Here is a 20,660-nt window from a genome sequence, read left to right as displayed (position 1 = left end):
TTTGTGTTACAAGAAAGATGAGTCTTGCTGGGTGACTTCCCCAGTAGCTAGTGTTACCCACAGTCCTGCCCTTGGGACAAAAAGAAGCACAAGCAAGGGGAGAATTAACCAACCAGGCAGATGGACTCAAAGAGGAAGCAAAGGAGATTCCTAGGGTTCCCAGAGCCTCAAGATCCCAGGCTGCAGGAGGCTCCAGGCTCCTGGAGCCCTAACATGAATTATCCACTTCTGTTGAAACAAGCTCTATCACGTCTCTGTTGCTAGCACTCAGAAGAGTCCAACCACCTGCCTGAAATAAGGGAGGCAGCTAAGATAAAAAATACTCAAGGGGTGCCTGGGTAGCTCAGTCAGGTGAGCGTCTAACTTTGGCTCAGGGTCCTGGGACCAGGCCAGCATAGGGCTCCACACTCAATGGGGAGTCTGCTTCTCCCTCTTCCTCTGCACCTCCCCCTGCTTGCGAGCACTCTCTCTCAGATAAATAAAAACAAATACTCAAAAGAATCTATTCTAATGTCAAAGAAACCACCTTTATTAGGGGACATTTCTCAGATCTTATCTAAACTCTTCATGCTGTATTTGAAGCTCATTTATTTTGATTTCTTTCTCACTGCCAATAAATAAATGAGCCAGTGACCATTCTTCACCTGGTATTTCAAATTTTAGAAAGATGTATTCAGATCCTTCCGAAGCCTTTTCTGCCTCAGCTCCCTTTCATCAATCTCATCAGCCATACGACATAAATAACATTGTTGTCCCTACTTGACAGGCTTGGAAAATTTAGGTGTCAGAAAAATTTGGTCTTTAAGGACCTAACTAGGTCTGAATGGAAAAAAATAATTTTTTCCAAAGTCTTTCTAACACCCAAAGTCCATGATTTAATGTGTTTAAATTTTATTATGCTCAGGAATAATACCACCCTAATTCAGAAATGTGGCAATAAGGACAAACTGCCAGAAAGGTGTGGTAAAAAGAAGCTACCTCTGTTTCTCTCCCATTTCCACTAATGGACTCCATTATATCACACCAAAAAAAAAGGCAATCTAATGAATAAATAACTAGCACTTGAATGGAATCTGTGTCCATTTTAATTCCAGCTAGTTTCCACAAGAAAGCCTCATTTAAATTAGAAAAGGGGGGGGCACATAATATTACTTAAAAATGAAACATTTTAGAAATGTTCCAAAAGTGTCCTATATAATGTTAAATCCCAAAAACAGTAATTGTTGAATCTAAGTAAATAGAGGAGAGATTCTGAGTATGACACAGGAAAAGGGGTAGTTCACATGTGACAGATTTGTTTAGTGTAATTTCCAGAAGAATATCAGGAGAGCTAAAGGTCACTTAATGGTGTCTTCTAAAATGGAGGGTTGCAACTAACTGATGGGTTATAAAATCAGTTCAGTGCAAGGGTCAGAAATCTTCTTCAAGAGCCAGGTAGTAAATACTTTAGGCTCTGCAGGCCAGATAATCTCTGTCACAACTACTCAACTCTGCCACTGGGGCTTGAAAGCTGCCATAAACAATACATGAGCAAACAGGAGTAGCTGGGTTCTAATAAAACTTTATAAAATCAGCAGCAGGAGTGCTGACTCCTGATCAGCATTTTTTAAGTCCACGAAATAGAATAGAAAGCATCTGAGGGCATCAGAAGCAGAGGGGTAGATACTGTGTCTTGAAACTCTTCTTGTTGTTATATACATGGATAGATGAGTTAGGAGTTAATATGCATTTCTTACTGTACACTGGGGGCCAAAGCCAGTGTGCTAGAAATAAATAGTTTGAGGAGGAAAAGCAAGTCTGCTTTGGACTTAAACTGATAAGAATCTAAAAGACATTCATGTTAAAAAAAAAAAAAAGGAAGATAAAAGGATAGATACCGACGTGGATGGAACTGGAGGGTGTTATGCTGAGCGAAATAAGTCAATCAGAGAAAGACATGTATCATATGACCTCACTGACATGAGGAATTCTTAATCTCAGGAAACAAACTGAGGGTTGCTGGAGTGGTGGGGGGTGGGAGGGATGGGGTGGCTGGGTGATAGACATTGGGGAGGGTATGTGCAATGGTGAGCGCTGTGAATTGTGCAAGACTGTTGAATCACAGACCTGTACCTCTGAAGCAAATAATACATTATATGTTAAAAAAAAAAAAAAAGAAGAAGATAGCAGGAGGGGAAGAATGAAGGGGGGGAAATCGGATGGGGAGATGAACCATGAGAGCCGACGGACTCTGAAAAACAAACTGAGGGTTCTAGAGGGGAGGGGGGTGGGAGAATGGGTTAGCCTGGTGATGGGTATTAAAGAGGGCACGTTCTGCATGGAGCACTGGGTGTTATACGCAAACAATGAATCATGGAACACTACATCAAAAACTTATGATGTAATGTATGGTGATTAACATAACAATAAAAAATTTTAAAGAAAAGGATAGATACCATGGGCAAGTTCTTGAGCCTAAAGTATAACCTTAAAAGAGTATTTTAAAATGTATTAAATTTTTCCAAAGAATATTAACTAGTTATGAGCAGTCCAAAATGATCTTCAAAAGGACTCTAAAAATACTTCTTATGTTATTCAAACACCTGATATGAGGTTGTATCAGTTAGCAGCTGCTGTATAACAAACTTCCCCAGAACTCAGTGGCTTAAAACAACAACCATCGATTATTTCTACAACTCTATGGGTTAGCTGGGTGGTTTTGGTGATCTAGGACAGGCTTAACTGATCTTGCAAGACATGCTCAGGAGACTTGGAGCACCCAACAGTTCAGCTGCAGGCTGGCTGGTCTAGGGTAGCCTCGGCTGACACCACTTGGCTCATCCCCATGTGTCTCTCAGAACTCTCCATCCGGCTAGCCTGGGCATGTTCTCACAGCGGTGGCAGGGATCTGAGACAGCAAGCCCAACTGTGTAAAAGGCACTCAGAAACACGCAGGCTCTTTTAAACTCTGTTTACAGGACGTTTGCTAACGTACCACTAGCCAAAGCATCACGTGGCCAATCCCAGTGGTGGGGGGAGGGAAGGAAGGGGGACTACAGAGTTATAAGGCAAGAAGTGTAGATACATGGAGGCCATTAACTGGGGCCATTAGTGCAATCAATCTACCACAGGCAATATTTACTGTTTGTCATCACCTTGGCAGAAGCAGAGCGATTTGACATTATTTTACATTTCCCCATTACTGTTTCTCATTTTGTTTTTCCATTATCACTTCGGAGGCAGAAAGGCAGAGTGAAAAGAACCCAGGCTTTGGAATCAGTGAGATCCACTTTCACATCCTGGCTCCAACACTTCTGGCTTCATGACCCTGGGCAAGTTCCCTCTGCCCCTCGGTTTCCTCACTGCAGGAGGACTGCTGATACCACACAAGCCTGAACTCGTAAATGTGCACAGCTCCACGTCTGACCACAGCAGAACTCAAATCCTAAATACTGGGTTTTACAAACAGTCCATTTTAATATAGTCAAAAAAGATGAGGGAAATAAGCAAATTTCCTATGACACTTAAGTTCCTTGACAGAAATGAGGGGTTCTACATAAAGAGTTAAAAAAACATTTCTTTACAGAGTTTTGAGCACTGTGGGAGGCATAAAAATGGCCCCAGAGATGTTCATGTCCTAATCCCTGGAACCTGTGAATGTTACCTTACAGGACACATAGGATTACATTAAGGACCTTGAGATGAGGAGATTATCCTGGATTATCTGGGTGGGCCCAATCTGATCACACAGATCCTTAATATCAGAGAAACTTTCCCAGCTGTGGTCAAGCACCCAGGCTGATGGCAGAGGAACAAGAACTCAGCTCAGCATTACTGGTTTCGATGGTGGAGGAAGGGGGCACAAGCCTATGAATGTGGGCTGCCTCTAGAAGCTGAAAGAGGCGAGGAATTGGATTCTTCCCTAGAGCTTCCAGAAGGAGCAGACACTTGATCTTAGCCACAGAGGCCTGTGTTGGATCTCTGACCTACAGAATTATAAAGCAATAAATTTATATTGCCTTAAGCCACTAAATCTGCAGTTGTTACAGCAGTAACAGAAGGACTGCATAATCTTGTAATCTTTATAATAAAGGTTGACAATAAGGGAACCGAAAAGTCTCTCTTGAAGCCACTGGAGTGGGAGGAAGAAACTGGAACTTGGAGAACACTAACTAGGCATGGCATCAAAAATGGAAAGCTGTATCTGATTCTGGTTATAGGGGCAATTAGAGAAAATGTATTATGATAGAATAAGCAACTCAGAAAATACTTTATTGCAGTCCATAGGAAAGTGCAATAAAATCATTATCCATACAATCTTCAAAGATGTCCTGGCTATAGCTCTGACAAGCATGTGCTAGGGAAAAGCCATATTAACAAAATCTTTCCACACAAAATTTCTAGAGACTTCTTTTAACTGATAGCTGCTCCAGATCTGCAGCTCCAATCTGATCACTCCTACTTCCTTTTGTAGATAATATGACAATAGGGTAATATGCCCTATCGGTGTATAGCCATGGACGGACACACATACACCCTATTTCACACAGAGTCCCAATTTAATGGGTCCATAAGCCCATGAATTATGCTCACAGCAAGGGAGAAAAAAAACGTCTACAAAAAGTCCACTGATGGATTTAAACAACAGAACCGTAAACAAGCACAACCAAACAGGCCCTCCAAACTAGGAAAACACCTCAGCCTATGAAGGACAGATTAAAGAAGCAGAGTTAGATAAGCAGGCTGAGCTCAGCCAAGAAGGCACACTAGAAGAGTCCCACAGATGGAGGAGAAGCTGAGATGCCTCTTTGACACATGAGGAACCGGACTCATAGAACACTGAACTGACCTACGTGAGGACAGCCAGCTGACGGCAGAGGCTGGCCTGCCATGGTGGCAGTTTACCCATGATGCCCGGCTGCACCGTTGATCATGTGACTGGTCATGTGCACAGGCCCTGGGCCAGGCAATGGAGCTTCCAGTGTGCCTTCTAGAGTTCCATACTCCTTTCTGAAAAGCCCGGGTAAGATGTATTGTTTTTTTAAACCAACCTAGGAAAAAAAACTTGCCCTTTCTGAAGCTTATTGGCCAGGAAAAAAAAAAAAAAAGGCAAATAAAGAATGGTGAATCTACAGAAGAAAAATGATAACATTCACCCGAGAGAATTCTATCTGTACATCCTAAGTAATGGATGACGAAAGATCATCCACAAAATGTCACCTCTGGAGGCCCTTCCCCTCCAAATCCCCACTTAGTGCTGCCACTAACCCTGGTGGCTCTGAAAAATTAGGAGAGGGGGCAAGGGAAATCCCATGGAAGTACAGAAGAAATACGAAGAAACACACTGAAGGGACACAGAAATATCATACTTTGCACGAGGTAGAGATAATCCTCTCCTAACCAAGATGCGTAAGAGAAAGAGTCGGTCATTTAGAAAACTCCTTGGCATGAACACTAGTAAATAAAAAAAAATCGGAACTGAAAATAACAGATGGTTAAGGAAAAAAAAAAAAGCAGCTACAAGGAGATTGATATCAAACTCTCTGTTCTTTGAACGTAGTTGTTTCGCAGGGAAGCTGTAATGAAGGTATGTACACCATGTACACCCAGCTTGTGGCCGGGTAAGTCCTTAGCCACTTTCCCCAGGGCACTGTGCCACAGAACCACAGAACTCTGGGAGCCTGGTCATCTTCTGCTCTTTGAATCTCAATTCCCCAAAGGAAAAAAACAGCTTCACTAGGGGAAACGGGTTATTTCTAGGCTGAGAAGTAAGGACCAAGGCTTTTTATTTCTAAATATACAAAAATAAACATCCCTAAAGAAGAGTGATAATAAAGGGTTGGTTCTTCTTAGGTAAGCATCTCAACTGTATACTGAAGGGAGTCTACCAGCAAAAGCAAAAACAACTTGAGTGTTTCCTCAATCTTTTTTTTTATTCAGTAAGGGAATTTTCTTTCTTTATTCCACACCTCCTTTGCCATATGTAGAGGATTATACAACGTCAGGACTGAACAGAACTTTGGAGCTCATTCAATCCCCTCTTACTTTTCAACATAAGAACTGAGGCCCAAAGTGGTCACATGGGCTGCATTAATGTGTTCTTCATTTGCATACTGCCTCCCAACTGAACTGAACTCTTCCATGTGGGCCCTGACCAGAACTAGACTTTAAACTCCTTGAGCAGCTAGGGACTATTTGTTAACCAGAAATGTTCAGAATCAGGAATAGGCAGGGGCCCTGGTTTGCCCCGTGTAATCCTGGTCACATGGAAGGAGTAAAATGAAGGGAAATGGTGCTTGCTGTCAGAGCCAACTGGAAGACTCCACGAAGTACGGTGATCCCAGTGGTCAGAGGAATATTTTCCAAGGCCTCAGCAGTCTTTCCAGGATTCCACAGACACTGTGGGAATGTCCTCACTGGCTCTTTATTGGAACTGTTAAGAAATAGCCCTGAGGCCCCTGCCAGGTCACCTCTTGCCTACCCCATGCTCCTGTAGAGTTGAAATCAATGCTGAGCCCTAAGACACACACATACACACACACACACACACACACACGCACACACACAAAGAGAAGTAGGGAGAGAACGTAATTGTGAAATGCGGAGGTACCTGGGTGGCTCAGTCTGTTAAGCGTCTGCCTTTGGCTCAGGTCATGATCCCAGAGTCCTGGGATCGAGTCCCATGTCAGGCTCCCTGCTCAGTGGGAAGCCTGCTTCTCCCTCTCCCACTCACCCTGCTTGTGTTCCCTCTCTCGCTGTCTCTCTCTCTGTCAAATAAATAAAAATAAAAATAATAAAATCTTAAAAAAAAAAAAAAGAGTGAATGTAAAATCCATCCCAGACTGTATTCTTAAGATGTCAAACTTAAGGACATGAAGAAGGGGACATGTCACTTAAAGGCATAATTTAAGTTGCTCAGATTCTCCCGTTTGGGGATGGTGAAAAGATCTAGACACACCACCTGCTCCCCACCAGATTCTAAGGTGAAGTTGGATATGAGCTCACAGGCACAGGGGGGTTCTAGGAGGGGGAGGGGCAGATGCCAAATGACCAGCGCATTTGCTTCCTGAATCATTTCTACAAACAAAGGAGGCACACAACTGTTATCAGTTGTTATCAATTGTTCCTGTGGGACCAAGGGTCAGAACTGAAACCCAGCTTTGTCACTGCTGCCCACTGGCTGATGAGACTTCAAGTAAGCCCTTCTCGCTCTCTACACCGCCATGCCCTTGGCTAGAAAGAGAAGAAATCCAGAAGGATCTCCCCGAGCTGCTTTCCAACTCCTGAACGTCTAAGGCTCCTCTTGGCTTTGGTTGGAAAGAAAGTGCTGACAGCTCAGGATGAGGTTGCTAGCCTTAACTAAGCATAGTCCAGCTAATATGGACTCTGGACCTAGCCCACCCGCGTTCAAATCCTTGCCCTGTCACTTGCTAGCTGTGTGTGACCACAGCCAGGTTTCACAACCTCACAAACGTCTCAGTGTCCCAATATATAAACTGGGAATGACAACAGTGCCCACCTTACCATTGTAGGGAGTAGTAAAGGAAAGAGGAAAGAAACACATGCAATCAGGTCAATTACAGAAGGTAAATTTTTTCATCCCATCTCTATGGTCCTGCCCACCTCTTGACATTTCTCCACAAGGACACGTAATATCTGTGACGATCACCAACACAACACACACCCATGAGTGGACTGAGACACGAAAGAGATCCAACACTATTACCGTGGAAGACTGTTCTGTGTAGGATACTTAGGAAAAGCATCTTACCAGCGTGACAGGACTTATAAGCCGTCTGTGCTCAGAACAACACCACTAAGGAGTGCAGCTGAGACAGGAGTGGGTGGGCGGCACACATTCCCTCCAGGGCCAGCCACAAAAAATCACAGAGGGATGCAAAAGTGAGGCTGTTAATCTATTCTAGGGGTAACCTTAAAGGGCCAACTTTTTCTTTTTTTAGTAAATCAAATGCAAACACCAGTATTTAACTCTTACAAGTAATAAAGTACTTGAATACACCTCACTCCTAAGTGCATGGGCAACAGGATGGAGAAACACTCCCTAGCCATCCTTGAGAACCACCCCAGCTGGGGCCAAGGTCTGGCAGGCCTCAACACAAGCATGGCAGGGGAGGGGGGGAAGGGGGACAGTTTACAGGGAGAACTCCACCAAACCCGGCCATAGCAGCTTATCCCCCTTGCCTGTGCTGATTTTTCAGGCTGGACAAACAGCCTTGAAAGGAAGGCTCCTGTTCTCTTTCCAGAAGGTCATGTGTTCGGATAAGAGAGCTCTGGGAGTTTGAAGAACTAAAGCGATCCTTCCAACCCCTCTCATGCACACATACAGCTTTCAAGATGTGATAAAGTCAGGAAAACATGAATTTAATTGTAGCAGTGAAAAAGCAAACAAATAAATAAAATGGCCCACAGAAGCAAACGGAGCTCAAGTCCCCATGCTTCCAGCTGAGAGAAAGAACATAGTTAAAGTACTAAGGCTCCTGGGACCCACCTTGGCGACCTTCCAAGAACTATTAGTTTGCATTAACACACAGAAAGAGAAGGTCAGATAAATTAAAAGTTCAAAAGGTAATTTTGAAGAAGGACATCTTTATCCTCAGCCCCAGCACAGGGCATGGCTCATGGCGCTGCAGGACAAACTCACTCAATGAACACACCTGCAGCAGGCAGAGGTCACATGGTGCTCCGATTCTTGATGTTAAAACAAGATGCCATATAGAATAGGGACAAGACCTAGATTAGAAACTTCAAGAAGGGTTGGGGAGCTCGCTACTCAATTTCCAACACATTAAAAAGTACAACCGTCTTCTGGTTCTTAAGAGTGACTCTATACTTCAAAGCCACTTATGAACTTTAAAGGCAGACTAGTAAAACTTGCACTGACAAGCATCGAATTTATTTGTGACCCAAACCTCTCAACTGTTCGTGGATTCTGGAACACATGCATCTTCCGTCAGCCAAAACTCTCAGTTAAGTCTTCATCTGACACAAGGACCCTTTCTCAAACTTTGACATACACAACAAACCCCCAGAGACAAAGCTCCTGACAGTATGTGCTTTCCTGGGATTTCCTATAATAATATCAACACAGGAAGCCCCTCACCCCCACCCCACCCCAGCTTTCCTAGAGCCAGGAGGCCAAGACACACAAGGAAGAGGGAATAAAATGAGTCCGCACTGCTTTTTACATCTCTTGGGAAGGAGCAGGGCAACCACCTGCCTGGATGACCACAGAGTGAGAAAGGACATGAACTTCCCAACGCAAGTCTCATGATGACTGCGCCACGCAGTTTTCTGGACATCTCGGCCGGGCACACTGGCCACTGTCTGTCCCCTGCCAAAATCAATCTGAGGGTGACACTGCAGTGACTTAGATCCCAAGCCACAGGGAGCATTTGGAAAGGTGGTGTTAAGTGACTGACATCTACTAGGGATCCTGAGGAGCTACACTTCTCGGGGGAGGAGCCAAAGCCCCCACCCTGCTAGAATCACAGGGGACTCTGGCATTTCCATGCTTTTGGAGGCCAGCTGGGCAGAAGGCTGCTTTAGTTATTTTTAAACAGAGAAAACTGAATGGGAAGGGAGAAAATTTGAATTCCTATGATCTCCTGAGGTCCCTTCCAGCTCCAAGATGCTACTGAAGAACATTGCATATGCACATACTTCTTTATAAAAACGTATATACACATACATATGTGTGAATATATATATGTACTGTATTCACACCTCAAACACAAAGCACTTGAAATGTGCGCTGCTGAGATCAAAAAGCCCATGAGCTGCTTTGGCAGCGGGGCTGGGGTGCACAGATGCCATTGGCAGATCTGGGCAGAGCCCCCAGCCCTCCTGCCATCCCCGTCCGCCTAAACACCAACCCAACCAGCAGCTGCCTGGTTGTAGATGCAAACCCCGCAAAGCTCCAAACCGGGACTGCAGAATCCTTTCTCCTACTGACTCCAGGCCTAAGTGTCTCAAACCCAGGCAAGTTGGAACAAAGGTGGAGACCAGAGGAAGAGCCTAAACCTTAAGTCCAGCCACCCAGTTCTGCCAGAGTCAGGTGTCAGGCAGAGGAGCTCCCTTCTCCTCTTGTCCCAGCTCCTAAAAGGGGCAAAAATGGCACCTTCTTCCCCCTCCTCTATCACTCCGTTTTTCAGGACCTCTCCACTTCACTCTGACTACCCGGACAGCAAGCTGGTAACTGGAGAAAACTACAAAAGCCTCTAGAAAATAGAGCTTCGCTCTAATCCTAGCAGTGCCAAAGTTAAGGGTGCTTATCTCAGCCTTAAACAATAACAATAAAAAGAATTTGTAGGGAAGAAGGAAGTGGGGGGTGGTGGTGAAAATCATTTATCAAGACAGATCTGTGATGGCTTTGCCTATCAGGAAAAACTGTTTTTTGATTTCTTGAATTAAAAACAAGGCAGTTCTGATCCTGCGTCAAGGCTCAAGATATGGGTGATAGAGTTGCTAACATGGTGGTGGTTTGTGGGGGGAGGTGCTCTCGGACTAAAATCCAACCAAGTCCCTCAGGTCCTGACAATGAACACAGGCGGGGATACCGGCTTCCCACGTGCCTCTCTTTACAATGAGATCCTGCCGCTACTACTCGAATCTGAGTGTTTCCAGGTGCACTGTTGCCATTCCACCCGAACCCCATACACACCTCAGCTTTCCCCTCCCCAACTTCACAGCTCCGTAAGTGCCCAACCTTCCCTAACTGGGCCGCCAGAGCCGGGTGCTCACAACCGTGTCCGCCCCGCGCCGGGCTTGGCAATCAGTGTCGGGAGCACCGGGCCCTAGACCTCGACCCTGGCATCTCTGAAAACGTAAGCATCGCCTGCTTCGAGCTGAGCACCCCGCTGGCGCTCCGAACGAGGCTGGACAATGCAAGCGCCACCTCTTCCCTCTTCCGCGCGGTAGCTACGAAACCACGGCTTTGTGTGTGACAGCAAGTGTGTGCGCGAACGTCCCCGGCTCACACACCCCCTTCCACCCAGTCCGCTCCCGGCGCGGGGTCCGTGCGCTCGGCGAGTGCACAGAGAGCGAGTCCACCAGGCCAGCGGCCGCACCGCCAGGCCTCTGGCCTCCCGGCCTCGGACCTGGCCTCGGGGAGCGGGGATGACATCCACACCCCCGTTCCCAGCCGCGGGGGCGGTTGGCGCGAGCAGCGCTGGGATGTGAGCAAAAGCGAAGCAGGGGCCAGGGGCACGAAAGGGCGACAGGCGGGCGCCGCGCCCCCCTACCCGCACGCTCGCTCGCCCCCAACTTAGCACGCCGTGGACCCGGAGGGGGGCCCACAGGGGCCGGGGCGGCTCGCTACTCGGCAGGAAGTTCCCAGGGCCGCACTGAGCATGCTCTCGGGGAGTGTGTGCGCGGGTGTGGGCTCTGCGCTCCCCGCAGCCTCTCCGGCCGGGCAGCCTCGCGGAGCGCCCTGACGGGGTCGCGGGCGGGCGACCGGCCCCAAGGGATTAGGGGGTTCCCCCGGGCTTCCCTGGTCCCCCAGCCCCGAGCGTCGGTCCGTCGCATCCCTCCTCTTCTGGGCCCCGGGCCAGCCTCCCTTCTTCTTCCTCCCCACCGGCCGTTGGCTGAGCCCGCCCTGCGCGCCCCGGTCCAGGAGACCCCAGCCCGGCCCACACCCGCAGCGTGACCCCACCAGGCTCCTCAGCGGTCCGAGCGCCCATCTGCCATCCCCAGCCCGCGCCACCAAAGCCTCCTCTGGACAGTCCCTTGAAAAGCCCACAAGCCTCTTCCCCAAGGGCCCTGGGGGCCTGCTGTTTCTCTTGGGGAGGGCTGCCCCAGGCAGGTGGGCGCTTCAAGGCGCGTCCGCCGCTGCACTCCCGGGTCCCGCAGAGCGGCCGCAGCCAGGGCACCCACGCAGGCGGCAGGCGGAAGCCCCCGGCCGCGCCGCCCTCGGTGTAGGCTCTCCCCGCCGGCGCCCAGCTCCCCGCGCCCTCCGCGGTCCCTCTGCGTGCATCTCCCCACGGGGATGGCGAGCCCGACGCGATCGCCCCGACCCAGTGGCTCTCACCTCCTTGTTGAACAGCAGCAGTAGCAGCAGGGAGCGCCCGCCAGCCGCCGTCCCCGCGGGGCCCACGACGAGGCGGGGTACGGGGTCGCGGCGCCCCGAGCCTGCGGCGCGGCTACCTGGGCTGGATCGCGCCCGGGGCCGCCGCGCCTGCCGCGGGAGCCGCAGGGCCGCCGCCGAGCGGGCCGCGGCAGGGACGGTCTGCAAACTCCCAGCCCTGGCGGGGCCGCGCGCGGCGCGTCCACACTCAGCCCGGACGCTGTAGCTACGCTCCTCGGGGGCTCAGCCTAGCAGGGCGGGAGTCTGTCCGCAATTTCTCCCAACACCCCCAGCCCAACGTCTCCAACTTCTCCCCGCTTCTGGCTCGAGGCACTTGAAGGCAGGGATTCTGGCCAGGGACGTTCGGCAAACTCCCCGCCCTCCCAGGCAGAGCGCTCAGCCAATTCGGAACGCCCCAGCTTCTCAGGGGCCGTCTGCAAACTCTCAACTGTGTCGGAGAGGACTTCTAGCAACCTTTCAGTTCCGCAGCCCAAAGCGAGAAAGGAGCGAGGGAGACAGGTTAATCGCGGCCATAAACAATATGCTAGCAAGGTCGGGGATAGTGTGCCAATACTCATATGACAAAGCATCCTCTAGAGTGGTGCAGTCCAGGGGCCTCGAAGCACCAGGGGCCCTCTATCAGTGAAGCCCAGTGAGGGACGACTGGGGGCTCACCCATTTACAGGTGCATACAACTTTAATAAGTGCCCTGAGTTTCAGTTTCCTTCGTAGAATGTGTTATAGGTAGCCATTGAGTCTACCACTTGGTTTTTGTGACCTTGGACAAGTCACTTAACCATTTGAATTCAGCCTCTTTATCTATGAGCATAATGCTGCCTCAGGAGCCTATTTTGAAGATGAAAGAAAGCATATGTAAAGTACTTAGGTACACTTGGCATACAGTAGGCGCTCGATAAATGAATTCCATTTCTTTCTTTTTCTTCCTCCCGCCCTTGGATTCTATGAACACGCTGGATGAGCTAGCTGAACACTGTACTATTGTAAATTCAAAACGAAATAAAACACATCGCATGCCCTGAAGGTGCCACAAACATTGACTGACAGGACATATTAAATCCAACCAAGCCCCGGGAGAGACAGTCATACATGTACATCAGAACATTATAGATCATTGTTAAGTAGGATCTAGAAGGGAGGGAGAATGGCCTGGTGGATCACCTAAGGGTCAACATGACAAGGTTCATAACCCCAGCACGTTTCAGGCTCTGTAACCAGTCACTACATCAGGTGACTGTATGAGAATTATGCCCAACTTCCCCTTACCTTCCCTGTGGGATTTTTCCACCCTGATTTCACTGTCCTTCCTGGGGTCTTCTGTCTTGAATTTAGATCACCCTACTCTGCTGCCCACACTCCTCAACAGAGACATTAAAAAACTGAGGATCACGAAATTTTTAGACCCTAGAAATGACTTAGCTCAACTTTCTCATTTTGTGAGTTCTCAGGGCCACCCAAGGGTTAGGGAAGTCTCCAGACTCCAGGATCTTGGTAGATCACACTTCATGGCCTCTCCTGCATTGAGCTAGCTCTGGCTCAAGGCACATTAGGCCGGTCCTACCTTTAACTTCAAGCTCAAGGAAAAGGCTCTAACATTTTTTGACCAGATGAGCCCCAACTTTTCAGCCACTTGGATCCTCAGCTGTCAGAAACTGTCCAGGTGATATTTGAGAGCCCCAAGGAAATCTGCACCGGCAGGACTATTCCTCTTCAAAAGACCTTTTGGTGAAATCCCAGGAACGTTGGGAGGCATGCATTTTCCTCAGTCCCTTGTTAGAAAAGGTCTCAGAGCTCTAAGGGCACGGGGAGGGAAATAGAAGAATAGTGACATCTGGTGGCCAAGACCTTCTGTGCTCTGAATACGGATGGTGCAGATTCTAATCCTAATAGATTTGCTTCAAAGCCAAGTTCCAGCGGGTGGTTAATAACTGTACCACCTGGTTACCTAGGGATTTCTGAAAGACATCAGTCATTCAAACACTGCAGACCCACTGCTATAGAGGAAATTACATATGGTTATTATTTCAGGATCTTGTTAAAAAATGTATGTGTATATAGAAAAAGTGTAAGGGTGTGATATTCATATGTACACACATTATGTGTATTTGTATGATACAAATATATTTAGATTATATATCTTCTATTTATTTGTATAAATAATATACTTACAATGCCTTTGAAGGACATTAATACTATCTCCATTGTTTTTCTTACAAAGTTAAGATTATAATTTACATTAATAATTACTAAAGGACATTGCTTTTAGATGTAAAGATGCTTACTAAGATGGAGTTGTATATTTATCATGTCCTCTCAAGAGAGAATTCCTTACAAACTTAGAGAGGAAGAAAATAGCACAGTGGGATTTTAATAGTGAAAGCCCCGGCTGATGATGGTCAAGGTCATGCTTACCTGATGAATAGTGATTGATTTTTAGCATTTCCACCACTTGTAAACAAGGGATGTTAGGTTAAAAAAAGGAAGATATTTGGGATTACTTCATAACAATGCAACAGTGTCTGTTGGTATTGCTAAGTCTGCTCTACTTCTTTCCATATATTTGTCCCGTGTAACATACTTTAGATAATTACCCAATTATAAATGTAGAAAACACAACTCTGTCCATATAAGCAAGTCCATTGTTTCTCAGCATCTCTTACTAAGCTCTATGTGAATTTTACTGATCCTCGTAACAACTCATGGAGCAGATTTACTACACCCATTTTATAGAAGAAACAGCTAAGACTTGGAAAAGTTATGTAATATGCCCACCCACAGGCACTGTAGGTTAGGGCCAGAGTCAGGATTGAACCCAGTTTTCCCAACTCCAGAGCCCACAAATCTTTCCATTACACTCTGTTGCCCATCCCCAGGAAACCAGGAAGAAATGAAGATCAAGACAGAAATCACTCTGAAGAGTACACTAAAAACTAAAAGGGATATTTAAGGCACTAAACACACACCACATTTCTTAACCTATTCAAGTTATATGAAAATTATAAGCAACAAAGTAACAACTGTGTGTGTAAACCTTACAAAGCTGGGACCATGTGATTCAGTCTTGAGGCAGATCTCTCTGAAATAAAAAAATGTTTTGTTTTGTTTTGTTTCGTTTTGTTTTCCTGCTCAGGACCTGAGCTATCTTTAACAGCTTGGGAATTATGCACTATGGAATCCCAGTAGAAGGTAAAGCCTCCAGTGGTAAAGGTGGTTGATAAAGTTTTTAGGATGGTACTGCTCGCAGTGCTACCAGTGACAGATGCCACGATGACAGTAGAAGCTGACATGTCTAGGGGCGCCTGGGGGGCTCAGGCGGCTGAGCGTCTGCTGGTTGAGCGTCTGCCTTCGGCTCAGGTCATGATCTCAGGGTCCTGGGATAGAGCCCAGATGGGCTCCCTGCTTGGCAAGGAGTCTGCTTCTCCCTCCTCTCCCCCTCCTCCTCCCCATGCATGCGCAAGCACGCGCTCTCTCAAAGAAATAAAAAAATAGGGGCGCCTGGGGGGCTCAGTTGGTTAAACGTCTGCCTTTGGCTGGGGTCATGATCCCAGAGCCCTGGGATGGAACCCCACATGGAGCCCCACATCGCATTCGGCTCCCTGCTCAGCGGAGAGCCTGCTTCTCCCTCTCCCTCTGCCCCTCCCCCCTGCTCGTTCTCTCTCTTTCTCTCTCAAACGAATAAATAAAATCTTTAAATAAATTAAAAATAAAATCTTTAGAACCTGGCATGTCTAGTATATGGTGACAGAGGTAGCAGAGGAAGGTCTTCACCTTCCCAGTTTTATGACGTGATTTGAAGATTTGTTTCTAAGTACACGTGCCTCTGAGCCTGACTCTAAGCTTTCCTTTAGATAAAGTCCTTTTCTCCTTAAATCAAGTAGAGTAACTTTCTGTTGCACAGTTAAGTAGCCTGATTGACACAGACATTAGAACCAGCAGACACAAACTCTCAGGAAAACAGAAGGGTGGGTTATCTGGTTTGAGTAAGACTGAGGGTTGAAAATCCAACTGGATTTAAAGCGTTCTCATGCAGGCAGCTTATAGCATAGAGTAGCAAGGTGGTTTAATTCAATTATCACTGTGCTCACCTGGAATGAAGTATCCATCGAAATCAATTTTGGGGCAACCAAGTAGCGGCTGAGGAACATAAGGACTGTGGGAGTAAGGCGGTTGTGTCTGCTGTTTTTTTTTTTTTTTTTAAAGATTTTATTTATTTATTTGAGAGAGGATGAGAGGAGAGAGAGCGCACATGAGAGGGGGGAGGGTCAGAGGGAGAAGCAGACTCCCTGCTGAGCAGGGAGCCCGATGCGGGACTCGATCCCGGGACTCGAGGATCATGACCTGAGCCGAAGGCAGTCGCTTAACCAACTGAGCCACCCAGGCACCCGTGTCTGCTGTTTTATGGAGTTGGACAGCTTAAAGAAAGAGAACAATGAGCTCTAACTCCTAATTTCTCAGTTCAAATTCCTAAATTCTCAGCCCAAAGGACATATATACCAGGGATTTTTCTGTGATTTTTAAGACAGTCAAACAAACAAAGAAAAAACAACAATAACAACAAAATTTCTTTTTTTCTAACAGCTAGAGATCAAGATAGGTGAAAACTAAAAACGAAATTTGATCTTGTGGGTCACTGAATTATAAAACCACTTAAATGCGCAGCCTAAGCACTCTTATTTGAAAGCAAGGACATCGATTAGAACAGAGTAGGACCCGGAGGACTGGATGGAGAGACATGAGAAAATCCAGATGACTGAATGTACCCATGGCCCTCAAGCTCTGTGCTGGCTTCCCTTGCCAAATGGAGGCCATGATGAGGTTCCTAGCACATCTCAAGAGACCAACTGAAAAGATAAACCCCAAAAAAGACTGAACCATCACACAGAGTTTTGACATTCGGCTGTCTTGGAAAAGCAAAAATCTGAGGAATACATGTGGTGAGAGATTCTGAGAATTCTAGAGTAAAGAAAGAAGAACACAGCTTTGGATTGGGCTGAATCTACTGATATGGAAGCAGTTCTCAAAATTCCAGACTCTGTGTTCACATGAGCAGTTGGGGGTAGTATTAATCATCTGCTCAGCTGGTGCTAAAACCCAGACTCAGGGGGCCCAGCAGAAATAATGATGCTAGCGGGCACTCATGTAGCTTTAACCAGGTGCCAAGCACTGTTGAAAATACTCTCATATATCAAGTTATTTAATCCTAAGAATAAGCCTGAGATATGTATTATCATCCCCACTTATAAAAGCAGAAACTGAGGCATTTGGAGGTTCAACAATTTCCCACATGCAGCTTCTAAGTAGTAAAGCTGAGATTCAAATCAGTTAGCCTGGTTCTAGGGTCTGGGCTTTTCAGATCTATGCCGAAGTTCTTCTTACGAAGGGGAGATGCCAGAAATACCTTGATATTATGTAGAGAAAGCAATCCAAGAACTTAGGGAAATAATATAAAAGATTTATCAGGTGTGACCTACTTATCCATTCTAATACTAAGTTCTCCAGGACGGCCCAGAAGACACATACTTGCCTCGCACTGAGCAGCCCAGTGGTGAAGGGAATGCCAGTATTTTTGAAGAGCACTACCGTGGCTTTTCTCTGGAGGCCAGACCTCATGACACAGAGTTGTACCCATCACTCAGTTCCCAAATCTGCTGACCACCAACCAGGAGCCCCTTGAATGAAAGAGAGACTGGACATTTGCTGCAAACCCCAATGGACAGTCATCCAAAAGCCATTCCCAGTCCCATTTTCTTTGCTACATACCACTTCAGAGTCTGGAAAGCCAGATTCTTGCATTTTCCTGTCTACAAGACTGGGTGTTGGGGCAACCAGTGACCCAGTTCTGGCCAATGAGATCTAAGGAAAAGTGTGCTGAGGGATGCTGAAAAAGATGATTTGGTTCCTTTTAATAGAGATGTAAGAGGAAATAGGTTCTCACCTTGACCACCCTTGTACTTCTTGCCTTTGAATGAGGTCATGATGCCTGGAGCTGCAGCAGCCATCATTCAAACATAGGGTATAAAACTCAGTGTAAAAGCCACTCAGATGATCAGTACATAAAGATGAAAAGAGCCTGGGTCCTTGAAAGACCATGCCCACAACCATGTGCCTCCGGGCTTCTTGTTATATGAGGGAAACAAATCCCTACTTCTTAAGATATTATTGGTCCCCTTTTCTAACTCTTGCAAACTAGCGTATTCCTCAATGATAAAGGAACCCTTCAGGAAGGGTCCAAAATAACATTACAGATATGTACTATGTATCTTCCTTCCAACACCCAGAAGAAATCCAAAAATTGCATATATTGGTGTTCTGTCTTTCCTGAAAACTTTAAAAGGGATCCATTTATATCATTTACAGAAATGCATTAAGAAAAAAATTCCCTTTCTCATTCTATCTACTTTGATCACAGCATAGAGCGCTCCGGGGCATCTTGCTCCATAGGCCTCCAACTCTTTTTCTCTCTCTTTTCTTCTTGCTCCTTTCCCACTGCTTCTACCTTTATGACGTAGACTTCCTGGCTTCTAACCAGCAACAGTGAAGAGGGAGGATGGGGCACTTGTAACTGCAAAATTCCCTTCGGTGACTCCCAAGTTTCCTACATGAATAATTTTTGTTCCCTCACATATCATTTTTTACTTTAACTTTTTAATTGTGTTTACAGTTGCTTCTACGTTTCTGTATTTCAGATTCCTATTACTCACTGACTTTTATTTTTAAAGTAAAGATGTCTTCTCTTGGAAGATGAGTTGGTTTCAATCTAAGGTCAAGCCTCATGTCAAATGTTCACAAAGTGCATATCTTAAAAATAATAGTATATATTTTGAAAATAATTCTAATGCTTAAGATGGCATTGTATGTAAAAGCAGAGAAGCTAGGATTATTCCTACATAAGATTGTATTAATGGTCCTGTATTGGTCCTATATATTGCAATTGCTGCTATAACAAATTACCAGAAACACAGTGGCTTAAAATAATACAAATGTATCACCTTACAGTTCAGAAGATCAGAAGTCCAAAATGAGTATTAAGAGGCTAAAATCAAGCTGTCAACAGAGTTGGTTCCTTCTGGATGGTCCGAGGGAGACTCTGTCCCTTGCTTCTTCTAGCTTCTAGAGGCTCTGGCAATCCTTGGACCCTCGTTGCATCACTCCAATCCTTGCTTCTCTTATCCTATCATCTCCTCCTGGCTTTGACCTTCTTGCTTCTTTCTTATAAGGACCCTTGTGATTATATTTAGGGCTCACCTAGAAAATACAGGATAATCTCTTCATCTAAAGATCCTAACAATGATAGGTGCAAATTCCCTTTTGCCATATAGAGGGTCATCCACAGGTCCCAGAGATTAGGAGATGAACATCTTTGGAGGATCCTTATTCAGCTTACCACGGTCTACATTCTGGCCCCCAAAGATTCACATCCATCCCACATCAAAATACATTCACCCCATTCCAATGTCCCCCAAATTCTCAACCTATCACAGCATCAAAGTTCAAAAATCTCTCTGAATATTATCAGTTCAAAAGTCCCAAATCACTTCATCTAGATAAAGAATGAGTGAGGTTCTGGGTATGATCTATCCTGGGGCAAAATTCCTCTTCATCTGTAGATCGGTGAAGCTAGCAAACAATTTATTAGCTCCCCCAAGTACAATGTAAGACAGGACCAGGACAACAGTTATAGACATTCCCATTCAAAAAGGAATAAAATAAAGGGAAGGAAGAAGTCACCTCTGCCAAGCAACTTTGAAATTTGCCTGTGAAAACTATTTCAAGGTCTGTGATTAAACCTCTGTGGCTTTTGGCTCAAATTCCTGAGGCAAGAGTTTATCCTGAGTCATTCTTTCTTTTTCATGAAAAGTAGAACATGTTTTTACCACCAAGTAGTTTTATCTACCTGTTTCCTGTCTTTGGAATTTGGGGAGTCCAGAAGTCTCTTTTTACTTTGTGCCCCCTGTGTCCCTTTTGGTGCAAGGTGGCAACATTTCTCATATCACATCCTTAAGCGCCTTGTGGATCTCCCATGTATGTTACAGAGATTCCCTCCATCAGATAAAAGACTCCTCTATAGATTCTTCCTGCAGAGGCCCATGAGATGGCTGAGGAAATCCATGAGTCACATGCTTAATCTCTCAAAGAACCCCCTGTGTTACAGAATACCGTGACATTTTATTTCTTTCCAGGTACTAGCAAAAGATTGTCCAGACACACACTCAGCTTCCTCTTCAGGCTTTCTTTCCTTACAGTAAAATCTCCTAATTTTGGTTTTTTATACATTCTGGGTAGGTTGAGAATTTCCAGAATCATTAATTCCTGGTTCCATTTGCTTAACATTTATTTTCTCAATGTATCTCTTTCTTCTTGTATTTTACTACAAATAGTAAGATTCAGCCAGATTGCATCTTCAACACTTTACTTAGAAATCTCCTTGTTAAATATCCAAGTTCATCACTAACTAATTCTTTCCACATAAATATAGGACACAATTTAGCTAACCTTTCTGCCACTACATGACAAGAATCCCTTTTCTGCCTGTTTCCCATAACATATTCCTCATTTCTCCCCTGAGCTCTCACTATCAGAG

The 20,660-nt window shown here is 45.9% G+C and overlaps 1 protein-coding gene across 8 annotated transcripts in view; it reads right to left on the bottom strand.

Annotated features, from left to right (window-relative positions):
* MGAT5 (alpha-1,6-mannosylglycoprotein 6-beta-N-acetylglucosaminyltransferase) overlaps positions 1–20,660 on the bottom strand; it is a 557,249-nt gene that overhangs the window by 318,960 nt on the left and 217,629 nt on the right. For 4 of the 8 annotated variants that reach the window (XM_036106944.2, XM_036106948.2, XM_078070707.1 and 1 more), the window contains exon 1: positions 12,026–12,413. The exons of the other annotated variants lie outside the window; for them this stretch is intronic. The gene's annotated coding sequence lies outside the window, so the exon portion shown is untranslated. Of the gene's footprint in view, positions 1–12,025; positions 12,414–20,660 lie in introns of those variants that run through there. 8 annotated transcript variants of the gene reach the window in all.

This window comes from Halichoerus grypus, chromosome 4 (assembly GCF_964656455.1).
Source record: "Halichoerus grypus chromosome 4, mHalGry1.hap1.1, whole genome shotgun sequence".
In the NCBI taxonomy this organism is placed as follows: domain Eukaryota; kingdom Metazoa; phylum Chordata; class Mammalia; order Carnivora; family Phocidae; genus Halichoerus; species Halichoerus grypus.
The sequence above is the reverse complement of the archived record's forward strand: the minus strand, read 5'-3'. Positions and strand labels throughout refer to the sequence as shown.